At 35.6% G+C, this 13,384-nt stretch overlaps 1 protein-coding gene across 2 annotated transcripts in view; it reads left to right on the forward strand.

The window, feature by feature from the left end:
- Mgat4c (MGAT4 family member C) overlaps positions 1 to 13,384 on the forward strand; it is a 209,026-nt gene that overhangs the window by 36,945 nt on the left and 158,697 nt on the right. The gene's annotated exons all lie outside the window — the stretch shown is intronic.

The following is a 13,384-nucleotide window of genomic DNA, read 5'->3' on the forward strand; positions in this document are numbered from 1 at the left end:
ACATCTATGGATTGCATTTAGCTTAAAATGTATTTATTCTCTTCTGATTGTTCTGCAGTTTATCATAGAGATGCCACACACATCAAAACTTTCTCATGGAGCATGATGTCTATTCTACAACTAATGATATAATGTGTGTCCCTCTAGTATTCAAAATGGAAGTAGCTCGTAAATTATTCGGAACATCATCAAAACAGAGAAAGGATATGTGTATGCAGTTGTGCCTAACTTCAGAGTCAGATGACTGGTTCAAACAGAAAGCAACTTTAGTAACTTATGCTCGTTGATGCTAAATGCTCATATATCCCATGCTGTTCTAGAGACATTGTCCCAGATGCTCCTACAATGCACCTGAGGTTTGTGTGATCATACTTAGAAGCTGATCTTGAGAATGTGGGTAAGCTCTAAGTATAGGACCAGTATATGTTGGAGTAAGTGTAGTTGGAACAAATCACAGAGGCAAAATGCTCTCTCTGGCCTTGCGAGGTATAAGAACAGTATAAGAACAGTCATCTACCAGTCAGGAAAACAGTGCTCACCAGACCTAATTAGCTTGTCCTGTGATTTTAGACTTCCTTCCAGTCTAGAACTATGAGTTTTGCTTTGGATTCCAGTTGCCTAGTTTATGTTGTGTATATAAGGAACATAAATGGATTAGAAAGAAAGAAACTAAATTCACCTTAAGTCTTTCAAAACTCTGAGGGAAGCAGACTTTAATTTAAAAAGAGAGAGAGAGAGAGAAAAGAAAACAGATAATGGCATGCATTCCAAAGAAAGTCATATTGGGCATACAATAGGAACTGTCACAACAAAGATAAAATGCATTAAAGGAAGGCTGATATTGATGTAAACTAAAGACAGAATAGCAATCCTCATCCAAACAAGAATTACTTACACTGAGACTATAAGACTTGTATTGATACTGACATGAGGCTCAGAGAGTTACACGCACAAAGCAGCTATCGCTCTCCCTAGCACAGAGAAGTTGGTTTGATGATTGGAGCTGAGTTCTTGGAGTTGAAAAATAAGAAAAATAAGGTGGAGCCTATAGTCTTTGAGAACAGGAGTCTCATATGGACCTCAGAGGATTATACAACGAGCTTACAGTTTATGTGGGATACTCAGATGTTCAAGGATGATTTTTATGAGAACAGAAAAGCAGGAAGACCACTCACAGTATAAAGAAGGTGGGATATTGATATTAGCCAGGTACACAGTGGTGGAGAAAACAGAATTTATTCTTTTTATTTTTAATTCAAGATAAAATTTTTCTATCATGCAACACATCCCTCTTTTCATTCCTCCCAGCTCTTCCCTCATCCCCACTTTCCCAGGTCTACATCTTTCTCTTTCCCTTCAGAAAAGAACACTCCTTTAAGAAACAACGAACAAACACAGCACAATGAGATACAGTAAGACAAAACTTAAAAAAAAAATCCCCTACATCAAAGCACCCAATAGAAGGAAATAAGTTCCAACCACAAGCAAAAGAGACAGAGACACAACTTTCTCACGTTACGAGTCCCACAGAAACAACAAGCCAACAGTCATAACGTACACAGAGGATCTGGGGCAGATCTGCAAAGGCCTCATGTCTGCTGGTTTCTTCGCTGAGCCTTTATGAATCCTGCTTACTTAATTACTTGGGTAATGTTCTGGTGTTTTGTAATCCCTCTGACTCCTAAAATCTCTCTTTCTCCTCTTCTGTGGTATTCGCCAAGCTCTGAGGTGCTCTGAGATGCTCTGAGGTGCTCTGAGGTGTGGGAGACATGCTTGGTTTTATTTTATTTTCATCTATACCAAATCAATGTTAATTTGAGTTTGTCTCCTTTACCTTTATTTTTTCAAAATTTGTTTTACTGCGGGCCAATCAATACAATAATCGTATGGATTTATGAATTGCCAAACATAATACCTAATTTAAAAATAAAATGTCCTGGTGTGAAACTCGATCACCATAAACTTTTAGAATTGTGATGATTCTTATGAATTTGGAAAAGATCAGACGCTTCCATTTCATAGGGCAAGAGCACAGTATAGTAATAGCCACAGTTTCTCCTCACTGTGAGGTTAAAGCCATTTTACTAAGTGTGAAAATATATGCTTTCATGACTGGTAGATGATTACAACATGCTCTTATCATTACAAATCTCTTTTGCCCCATGCATGCGAACCAATCAACATCCTGCGGTGACTCACAGTGGGGGAGTTCTTGACTAGCCAGAGGTGCATCCGTGGCAGTGGCTTTCACAGTAGGGTTGCCCTGCACAGGCAGAGCAGGAGCACTTCTTGGGAAGCAGTTTAAGGTCTCAAGCTCACCTTTGGAAAGACTATGGCAAACGCCTGTTTCTGTTCCCAATTGATCTGTCAATTTAAGTCACTGATACCAAAACAAAGGGAGGTAACGTTCTCAGGAAATCAAGTGTTAATGAGAACAATCTCCATTAGCTCCAAACTCTGTTGTCCTTCAGCCCACAAAGCTGTTGTTTATCTATTGAGCTAGTAAAGGAGAAGCCGTACTTTAAATTTATGGGGATGTATGCTTACCTGAATCCCCAGACACAGCACTGAATGTTTGCTTTCAAACACAGAGTCACCACAGTAATTTTTTTTTGATAATTTACTAAAACAAAAGCCTCATGGAATGGCGGTGGCCAACGTTTATATTAAACTGATTTTTCACACTTTTGGCAGCTAATCAAAGATCTCATATAACTATTTGCAATATGAATGGACTGGAGAGCCTTCTCAGTGGTTAAAGCATTGGCTTCTTTTCCAGATTACATGGGATCGATTTTCAACACCCACCTGCCAATTAACTCCAGTCCCGAGGTGTGCAATGCATTTGGACCTCAGGCATGTGGTTTCCATATAAGCATTTAGGAAAAAACCTTTACATATAATAATAGATAATGAAACATTGCATGATTAAAGTAGTATTTTGTAAAGAAAAATACGTTTTCAACCTTCTGTCACTATTGATCTTGGCTTCAGACACAAAACTGTCTGGAGATCACAGCTGTGATAATAATTGCACTTACAAACTTTATCAGGATCTCTGAAACATAATGATAAGAGTTTTTTGAAACAGGGTTATGATAGAGTGCTTACCTACCATGTGTAAGGCCATACGTTCAATTTCTAGCATCACAAGTAAATAAGGAAGAAAGCAAGCAAGTAAATAACAATAAAACATGAATTAAAACATAACAGACAAAATATTCTTCAAAAGGCTTAATAACACACCCACTACCCTTGTACGGAGCACATTAGAATGCACTTGAAGTTCTACCCAGAGCAATTAGATAACAAAAGGAGATTCAGGGGATACGAATTGGAGAGGAAAGAGTCAAAGTATCACTATGTGTGGATGATATGATAATATGCATAAGCAACCCCAAAATTCTACCAGAGAACTACACCTGGTAAACAACTTCAGCAAAGTGGCTCGATATAAAATTAAATCAAACAAATCAATGTTCTTCCCTTACACAGATGATAAACAGGCTAAGAAAGAAATTAGGGAAACAACACTCTTCACAATAGCCACAAATAATATGAAATGTCTTGGTGTGATTCTTACCAAGAAGTGAATGTTCTGTCTGACAGGAACTACACATTCTTGAAAAAAAGAAATGGCAGGAGACCTTAGAAGATGGAAAGATTTCCCCCAGGATTAGTAGGATTAACCAAAGCAATCTAAAATACAATGCAATCCCCATCAAAATTCCAACAAAATTCTTCACAGACATGGAAAGAGCAATTCTCAACTTCATATGGAAAAACAAAAACCCAGGATAGTTTAAACAATTGTCAACAATAAAGCTATAAGTTCTAAGTGAGTTTATTTTTCACTCTGATCATTTATTAGTTGCTAAAGTTGATATAATTTGTGAGTAATGAATCTATTATTCAAAAATGCCAAATGCATTGTTAGAATTAGGACAATCAGAGTTAAATTGATGCCAAATATTTTTATTCTGCAAAATGTAATTTTCCTCAGATTTTGGAGAATATAATTAGGATAAGGCAAATTTGCATCAAGCTAAATTTAAACAAAGTTTCCATATATTGTCATATGCAAGAGAAATCAATACATATACTGAAAACTCTGACAAGCAATTCCAAGGAATGGCTTCCAGCTCCCTGACAACGACATTCATATGTTATAAACCTGACAAGAGGCTTTAAAAAAAAATTATGTCTTAAGCGAGCTTGGGAAGACTTTACAAGTTTTCTTAAGTAAATGTTCCGGCAGACAGGAAAGAACACGTGAATTTTGATTCCAGGAATAATAAAGAGGTCAGAAACAGAAACAAAGTGCATAGCTCATAAAAATTTTAAATTATCACAACTAAAAATCCTTTATATTATCATGAATAAATACAAGATTTATAAAATACAAAGTAGTTTTTAGCAATTACCTGAATTTGACATAAATTGAGGGTCAAAATGTTAATATTTTTATTAACTTCAAACAGTATGTTCATTAGCCTGTGTGATAATTTTATAAATATATACATAGAAATTTATACATGGTTAATTTTGATGAGTTATAAATGTTCACTAAGTTTTCATTCTTAGAAAGGCAAAGCTCAAAGATCTTAGCACTGTTTTTCAAAACTATACACAATCTAATTCCTAATATATTTTTGTTTTATTGGGTAATTTTTTATTTGCACGCCAACTGTTACACCCTTTCCAGGTTTCCCGGACATAAGCCCCCTATCCCATCCCCCTCCCCTTCTTCTATACTGGTGTTTCTCTCCACATCCATCCCCCCTCCCCCTCTTCTGGACATTCCCCTGCACTGGGGAGGTCCATCCTTGGCAGGACCAAGGGCTTCTCCTTCCATTAGTACCCAACAAGGCCATCCTCTGCTACATATGCAACTGGAGCCATGGGTCTAACTTTTTAATTCTATATTAAGTGCATTCATTTATTGCATGCTTAAGAGAATTAAACAAATAACAATATTGAATTTACAAGGCGTAATGTCTGTGACATGTATTAGCTGATATTATTCTCGTTCTTTTTCATGTTCTTTCCTTTCTTCATCTATCTCTTTAACACAAGCATTAGTTCTATTATTTTAACTACTGTTTTCATCTAAACTTGGAAATTTATAATTGCTTCTCAGAATGCATACACGGAAAGGGTATTTTTGGCAGACCATGTCTAAGAACTTCATTTAAAGGTAATTGATCTTGTCCTCTTGCTCTCCCGTCCTCTGATGATCATTTCAAGGATTTATAAGGGCTACGTAAATTAAACAAGCAAACAAGGCTACCAGAATGACAAAACAACACAAAGAATAAGAAGAGTTTAAGCATTAACAAAATTCCCATCCTTTTCTCTTTGTTCTGTGCCTGTGAAGATGTTTTTCATATCCTATATTATTCTTTCCTTCAACTCAATGTAGATGTTACATTCTTAATAACCCCAATTAGCTGTAGCTAATTGCTGAGGCAAGAAGTCATCCAAGCCCACTGCATAGCTCTGGCCTGAGAAAGGATCAAAACTGTCACTGAGGTTTGTGTATCTCACATCCTAGTACCAAGCTGGACGCCATTGGTCAAGGTCCACTGGTATACAAAATTCAACTCATAACATTCCTTTTAATATTTCTAAAAAGCATTTTCTTTTCATTTCCTCATTAATAGCTATCTGTTCCATGAGAAGTTAACTGAAAATGGTGATTATGAGTTCTAGTTTTGTTGAGAGAGAAGGAAACTGAGGTGAAGTGAGCAGGGTTTATTTTTCAATATGTGTTTTCTTTCTATAGATTAGTGTTCTTTGCCAGATGCTAGAGCTGAATATCGGAAATGCCACTAAAAGAATTGGCGGGTAGCCTTTGAGGGAGAGGATGTCATTCTTCTATGATCGACTGACCGATTTTTAAGAAGTAATGCATTAAAAAATAAGACATCTATTAGTCCTCTAATCACAACTCATTTTGTTTGATTGTGTTTTTGTTTGTGGCTCCCCGGGTCAAGTGGTTTCTATCTGTTGCAAAGAAAAAAATTGATGGGGATGGAGACTACGATTACCTGTGTATAAAAGGACAAGTGTTTATAGCTTGTTTTAAGGGTTATGTTTGTTTACTAAGGTGGTATTTGTAGATTCTCGTCTTATAACAATGACTTTACTGGCACCGAATGGTTAGCTAGAATTGCGATCCCAACAGTGAATACTATGGCTATTCTCTCACAGGGAACCTTAGGGAACATTGAGAACCAGAAAGATGAATGATTGTAAGAGACAGAGACCAAGGAGGTAGCTGTGAGACTGGATCTTCCAGTAATATCAAAAGGTATATACAAAATAAAGGTATATCCATAAAGTTACACCGATCTAATCAGGAATGACACCAATGAACATCCCAAGCTTGATGCCGAAAATCCCACAAGGCTGAAAACCTACTTAAAGAATTATAAGCAATTAAGAAAAGCTGGGAACACATGAGGTGATCTCTCAGGAAAAAAATGTACCAAGTAGTTGTCCCGTGAGAAACAATTATCCCTGAAAACATACATGCAAGTAACATTAGATGGAATGAGCAAGTCACATTTAGGTATACATCAGTGTATACTTATATGCAGGCAATGATACTTGTTAAATGGCCACAAACTTGAATAAGAGCAGAGAGGTTATATGGGGCAAGAAGATGTTAAAGGCAAAAAGGAAAGGGAGGAATGTAATTATATTATAGATTTAAAAATAATGCTCAAAAATAGAAAGAACATGAAGTTGGAAGGGAGACAGGGTGGAGTTTCAAAGGGCAGATGGAGGAGTTAATCAATGGATATCAATATTCATAGTACAAATGTAAGAATTTCAAAGAATTATTGTATAATAGAAGGTTAAAAATATGGCACATATGCTCATCTCTGAATGCTTCTTTCCCTTCACGAAAAGTTGTTTCAATGAAGGTGAAGTAATGTAGATGGGGATGAAAAGAGTGAGGAAAAGAAAAAATAAAAAGAAAAGGATAGAAAAAAGAAAACAAAAATGAATGAGCATAAAGAGCCATTTTGAATTAATGAAACAAAATTGAAGGGAAAAGGAAAGAGAAATAGAAAAATACATAAAAAACCAACAAAATAAATAGAAGTCAATTTATTTCTACTTTATTATCACACACTGTCTCAGGGCTTTACTGCTGTGACCAGACGCCATGACCAAAGCATCTCTTATAAGGACATCATTTAATTGGGGCTGAATTAAAGGCTTGAGGTTCAGTCCATTATCATCGAGGTTCCAAAGTCAATCAAAAGACTGGCTTCCAGGTAGCTAAGATGTGGGTCATAAAACCCATGTCCTAAGTGACACACTTCCTCCAACAAGGTCAAACCTACTCCTATAAGGACCCACCTCCAAATAGATGTACTCCCTGGGACAAGGGTATTCCAACCACAAATATTTCTACCAAACTTCTAACAACATTTGAAGACTGACACCTAATGCTTCCTGTTAGCTTCTTATCTAGGTAAATCAGTTCTTTATCATTAACATATCACTGAATCTCAACTAATCCTAAACACCCAGTCCACAGTGGAAGTGAAAGCCCAATGGTTAAATTTGTGTCCACATCCAGTATAGTTTCTATATAGAGAGAAGAGCAGATTTTTAAGAATGTAAGTTTAGAAATGTATGTAAAGATTGTTTCTGACAAGTGCACCTCAGAACGTATTTCATTACCCAAACATGTTGTGTGTATTGAAAAATCCTTGCCTTTCTTCTTTATGGCAGGTATTCTGTTACTAGCAAATCAAAGTAAAGTCACAAATCCAATGACTAATGTCAAGAAATGATTTGCTTCTCCAGTAGTGCAAGTTAGTATGTGTATATGAACAAATGAGTGCATGTGTGTTTGTGTGTGTGTGTGTGTGTGTGTTTGTCTGTGTGTCTGTGTGTGTGTGCATGTGTATGTGTGTGGGCGTGTGCATATGTCTGTGTGTTTATATAGGAGTCTGTGTATGTATGCTCCCAGCAATATAATGCTACGCAATACATACATGTATATGTATGCATATTATAAAACTAAGATACAAGTGTAAAAAACTAAAAAACATACCACTGTTACAGCAGTCTGAAAAAAAAATCATATATATTTGTTAATCCCTTTTAATTATAAATTTTAATTTGATCATATTTTAAATCTTCTACTTGATACAATGAAATTTAAATATTTCATAATTTATGAGCAGATTATTTTGTACCTGATTTTATATGCTACCCTCCTGCTTCCTTTTTAAAAGTATTTCCACAAAAAAATTGTGTGGAACTCTTTGTACCTGTAGACATTTGTGCAGAACCAAAGAATTTATGGCATTTAATATTCATTCCTAGTGTTCTTTCAAGAGCTTCTCATTTATTCTTGATATGAAAACATCTTTTGAGATCTTTTGCAAACACGTTCATACATTTTACCATCATACAAGATTGGGTTTATTTAGGGAGCTAAGGCTATTCACATGTCCACCTTTTCTGAGATGAACAAAATGGTAATGTTTAAACACTTTTGTAAATCGATATCACAGAGATTAAGGAAAACTCTTCTTTTCAAATAAAGTTGGATGTGTTGATGCATGCTTTTAATTCCAGCACTAAGATAGGAGGCAGAGGTAGCAGGCTGTCCATAAGTTCAATGTCAAACTAGTTTATATGGAATTCTGGAACTCCCAGGTCGACAAAGTGAGAGCCTATCTCAGAGATGACTCAACAAATAAGAATACAAATGTAAGAACATAGTTTCTAGTGAATATGTGTAATAAAGATAAATATTATCTTTATTCAGGGAGAAAAGAAATTGAAACTATTTTTAATGCCAGGGAGTTGAGGTGGAAGTGGGTGAGTGGAGGGGGAGCATCCTCACAGAAGCAGGGGGAGGGAGTATGGGAGAGTGTGGAACCTGGAAAAGGGATAACATTTGAAATGTAAGTACATAAACTATCCAATAAAAAAAACTACAGTCAGAGAAAATATATGAACAATACAATATTTAATATAATTATGGAAATCACAAATATATAATATATTGGGTGCTTCTGACAGTTGAATATACTTTATAAATCAGTCCTTTTTTGTCAGAGCTGAGGACTGAACCAGGGCCTTGCACTTGCTAGGCAGGCACTGAGCTACCACTGAGCTAAGTCCCCAACCCCAAATCAGTTATTTTTTAATTTCAAAATATATTTGTAGTTTATCTGCATGTGTAATTTGCCTGCATTCTGTAGGTTTAAAGGCATTGAAGGTTCGAAGGCCAGTTACCAATAACGTATGGCTGCCCCAATAAAAAAATAAATAGTAAGTAGTTCCCTCTAGGAGTAAATTAACCAAGAACGAACACACATTGTAATATTTTATTCTTCTCCCTATGTCTGCTGTTGTATTCTGCCTGTCTATTGTATAAGTTTGAATATGTGCCAGCCTGAATGAAGTCTTGTGTTCTAAACCTGTGTTTGTGTTTCCGTGACTATGTCATTTCACTGTATGTCTATCCCCAAAAGAGGTCTATTGGTTTTTATTTATTGAAGAGAACAGAAAGGGTCACATGGAGAAGGAACGAAAGAGAGTTTATACAGTCTTTTACAGAGTTTTACAAGGGACTAAGCTACGGATTCCAACGGATTCTAATGAATGAGATAACAAACAGTGCTATGAGCATCCTTGTTAATCAAGAATTCTGTATGTTGGGTCCCACATTTTTGGTGGATATTCATGTATTTGTAAGTGCCACACATTCTTGCCTCGTGCCCACAGACATCAGATTCAATCAATAGGAGAAACAAGCAGTTGTTAGCAACTATTTGGAAACTGGAAACCTTACAAGGAGACCAAGCATTCCTAAACACTCACTCATCTCTCTGATTTTATGGGTAAATTATAAAACCTTTTTATATGTGAATCAATTTGATAGTTAAGCCATATGTTAAATTAGTCAATTGATTATGGGTAGTAAGCATATCATATGAAAATTCAGTATCACTTTGTGCATGTGGGTTTATGTAGAATAGAAACATTGATTTTAAAATATTAAGATATAAGCAGATGCTACACAAATGTTGGAAATTACATGAAATGTACAATTAATAGTAGAGTTGGTTATTCTTCCTCAATCTTCATATTAAAATATCTCATTTTGAAGAGACAATTTTATACAGTAGAATTTTTAAGATGATATTATTACTTTGAAGACATTCATTTAAAAGACTAGTACTTACAAGCCTAACAAATAAACATAAAATATGAAGTTTTCATTCTTAGTGGAACATTAATTTTGTATGAATTTTAAATTACTCATTCACCTTTGCTTTTTATGTTTCTAACTTCGCATAATAAAATGTTTTTGTATAATTTAAATGCCATCGTGGAGTATACATACTCAAACATTTTGAAATTTCAACTGTGAACATCAATTTTTCCTTCAAAAAATATCCTACATTTTTAAATGTAAATTTCAGCACTTTGATTTCTGTATAGCCAAGATTAGAGAATTAATATGTTAATATTAATATATAAGGTTAGGTATTCTGGGCTGTCTCTATTCTACAAATGCATATATACACAATTAAAACTAATAAAATTTTTAAAAATCAAATAAAAGTCTGACAGCAAAAGTTATTAAAAAATCATAGCAGTATAAAGACCCTTAAAATAATAGTGGTATATAACATTTTCACAAATGTAAGAAAAATATATCGTAGCTTTTCATAAAATAAATTCTGAAACTCTACCATGCTACTGCTTGGTATTTGTCAAGTAGAAACGTGTGTGCATTAAGTCAACCATACACTCTTCTGTAGGCTTTTTCTTGTTCATCCACACACTGGTACTCTCTCATATATCTTGAAAGTCATGTGGTGGTTTGAAAGAAATGGCACCATAGAATCATGAGTTGAAATAAAAGATTTCCAGTTGATGGAACTATTCATGAAGGATTACTGGGTGTGGCCTGTTGGAGGATTTATGTCACTGCCAGTGAGCTTTGAGGTTTCAAAAGCCCATACCTTTCTTAAGCTCACTCTTTCTCCCTCCCTTTCTCTGACCCTGTTTCTCTCTCTGTCTCTGTCTCTCTCTCCTTCAATTCTTTCTAAAAAATGAGAATTGAGCGAACCTTTTGAATATTCAGCTTTCACCTGAAATAAATAATATGAAGCAAAAGTAGAACGTCTTCTTCAGGAGCATGGCAGTTGCTGCTATTTTGCGAAACTCCTTTAACAACATTGCCATCCCAACAAAACCTGCCATTCCTCTTCCATTAGCGACAGCATTACCCATTAAGCCTAAGCCAAGTTTGGTGCCATCTATAGGCTTAGATATTTCATAGCCTATTTTTGAGAAGTTATTCATTGCATTTTTTCCTATGAAGTGAAGACTGGCAAAGACCTGCAAAGAGTAGCAAAGACCTGAGAAGCATTGCAAGGCATAGCAATGCAAGAGTGTCCTTTCACTCTCCATGAGGTTCTACTTATACGCTTTCCCAACATCGTAAGCCCTGTCATGCAAAACATCCTAGCATGTGTTTGTTTCATCAAAACATCCTCTCCCAAGGCAGCCTTTATTCATAGAACAAAGCTCATAGGAGTAATCAACCAATATCTGATTTGATATTATGACCATTCCATGAGATAGAATCCATACCTGACATAACTTGGTTGACCAGAAAATTAAGGCAAGATGGCTCAAGAACCTCAAAAGCAGACAAGCGAATAAAAACAAATACTATTGTTCTTTTAAAACAACAATTCAGTGACCACTAATAGACATTCCGCTATACTCATAGATCTATTTAATCAGAGAAACTCCTGTCTACACTACATGAGAACAAACACAGAGATCCACAGTAAGACATTATGTAGAGCATGAGAGAACTTAGAACATAGTCTTAAATGGGATGTGTCCATCAAATCCTTCTCACTGAGCTCCTACAACCTAGAAGAGCCACCGGGAATGTGGGACACCGAGACCTGGTCAAACTCATATGAATTCACAGAAAGGCTTAAGCAGTGAAGAAACTTATCAAAAAAGAAGCTGAAACAGCATTCATAGAACCTGCAAGTACCTGCATCAGGTCTTTTGAATATAAATTTGCGTATCAAGTTTAATATTTTTATGAGATTTTTGAGTGTCTAAAGAGAGTCTCTGGGGCTGGGGATTTAGCTCAGCGGTAGAGCGCTTACCTAGGAAGCACAAGGCCCTGGGTTCGGTCCCCAGCTCCGAAAAAAAAAAAAAAAAAAAAAAAAAAAAGAATAAAGAGAGTCTCTAAGATGCGTGCTTTCCCTTGGGCTATTTTCTTTTTTGTATAGTTTGTCTAATTCAATGTGTTAGTTTTTGTTTTATCTTTTATTTTATTGCATATATTTTATCTTTTATTATTATCCCTTAGAAACCTATTGTTTTTTTTTTAATTTTTTTTAATGAGAGACAAAAATGAGGTAGATCCAGATGGAAGGAACTGGGAGGAATGAAAGGAAATTATAACCAGAATACAATATGTGATAGAAAATTATTTTCAATAAAAGCCAAAAAATGGCAGGACATTCCATAACCCCCTTCTTCTGTTCTCTGTCTAAAGCTAGAACTTTGTGGTCAAAGCTGCCAAGTTTTGTTGCTTGCTGGATCTAGAACTTGGCTCCCTGTTCAATTATATTTTTATTCATTCTGTTTTTGACAGCGTTCTTCACTGCCTATGCATTTCTTAAGTTGGAAGCTTTGTTGGGTGGAATATTTCTCTGAGGTTGCATCTTTTATTTTATTTAGCTGCAATCCTGTCTTTAAACATTTTATCTCCTTGAGCACAGGACTTAGCTCCATTATATTTCTTGTTCCTTTTCCCCTCAAGATGTACAATTTGTATTCTACCTGCATTAGACTGACAACAAATAACTACATGAAAGACCAAACCAGGCTGTGTTTAAATCTCCTCTAACAATATTATTAATCCAAATTCTTCAATCTATCCCTATGCAGATGTATTTTTCTTTTGACAAGGGCAGAAACTATCCCCATTTGTTGCCAAAATGTCACAAGAACAAACTCTAAGCCACTTACTCATGTAATTCTCCTCTGAAACACCATAAGCCATGTCCCTAACTTCAAATCAACATTGGTGCCATTGTCTTCTATGGTCTTATGGCTGATCAGATACCACTTAAAGTGTTCAGCTGCTTTCCTAATTCAAAAGTTCACATCAAGCATCATGGTAAGGCCTTTCAATAGCAATACCCTGATTCCCGAGTAAAGCTTCTGTCTTAATCATGATCTATTGCTGTGAAGAGATGCTATGACCGTGGCAACTTTTATTAAAGAAAAGCATTGATTGGGCTGTCTTAACGTTTCAGAGGTGTAGTCCATTATTATGACAAGAATCATGGTGGTG

This window comes from Rattus rattus, chromosome 1 (genome assembly GCF_011064425.1).
Source record: "Rattus rattus isolate New Zealand chromosome 1, Rrattus_CSIRO_v1, whole genome shotgun sequence".
NCBI classification, from domain to species: Eukaryota; Metazoa; Chordata; class Mammalia; order Rodentia; family Muridae; genus Rattus; species Rattus rattus.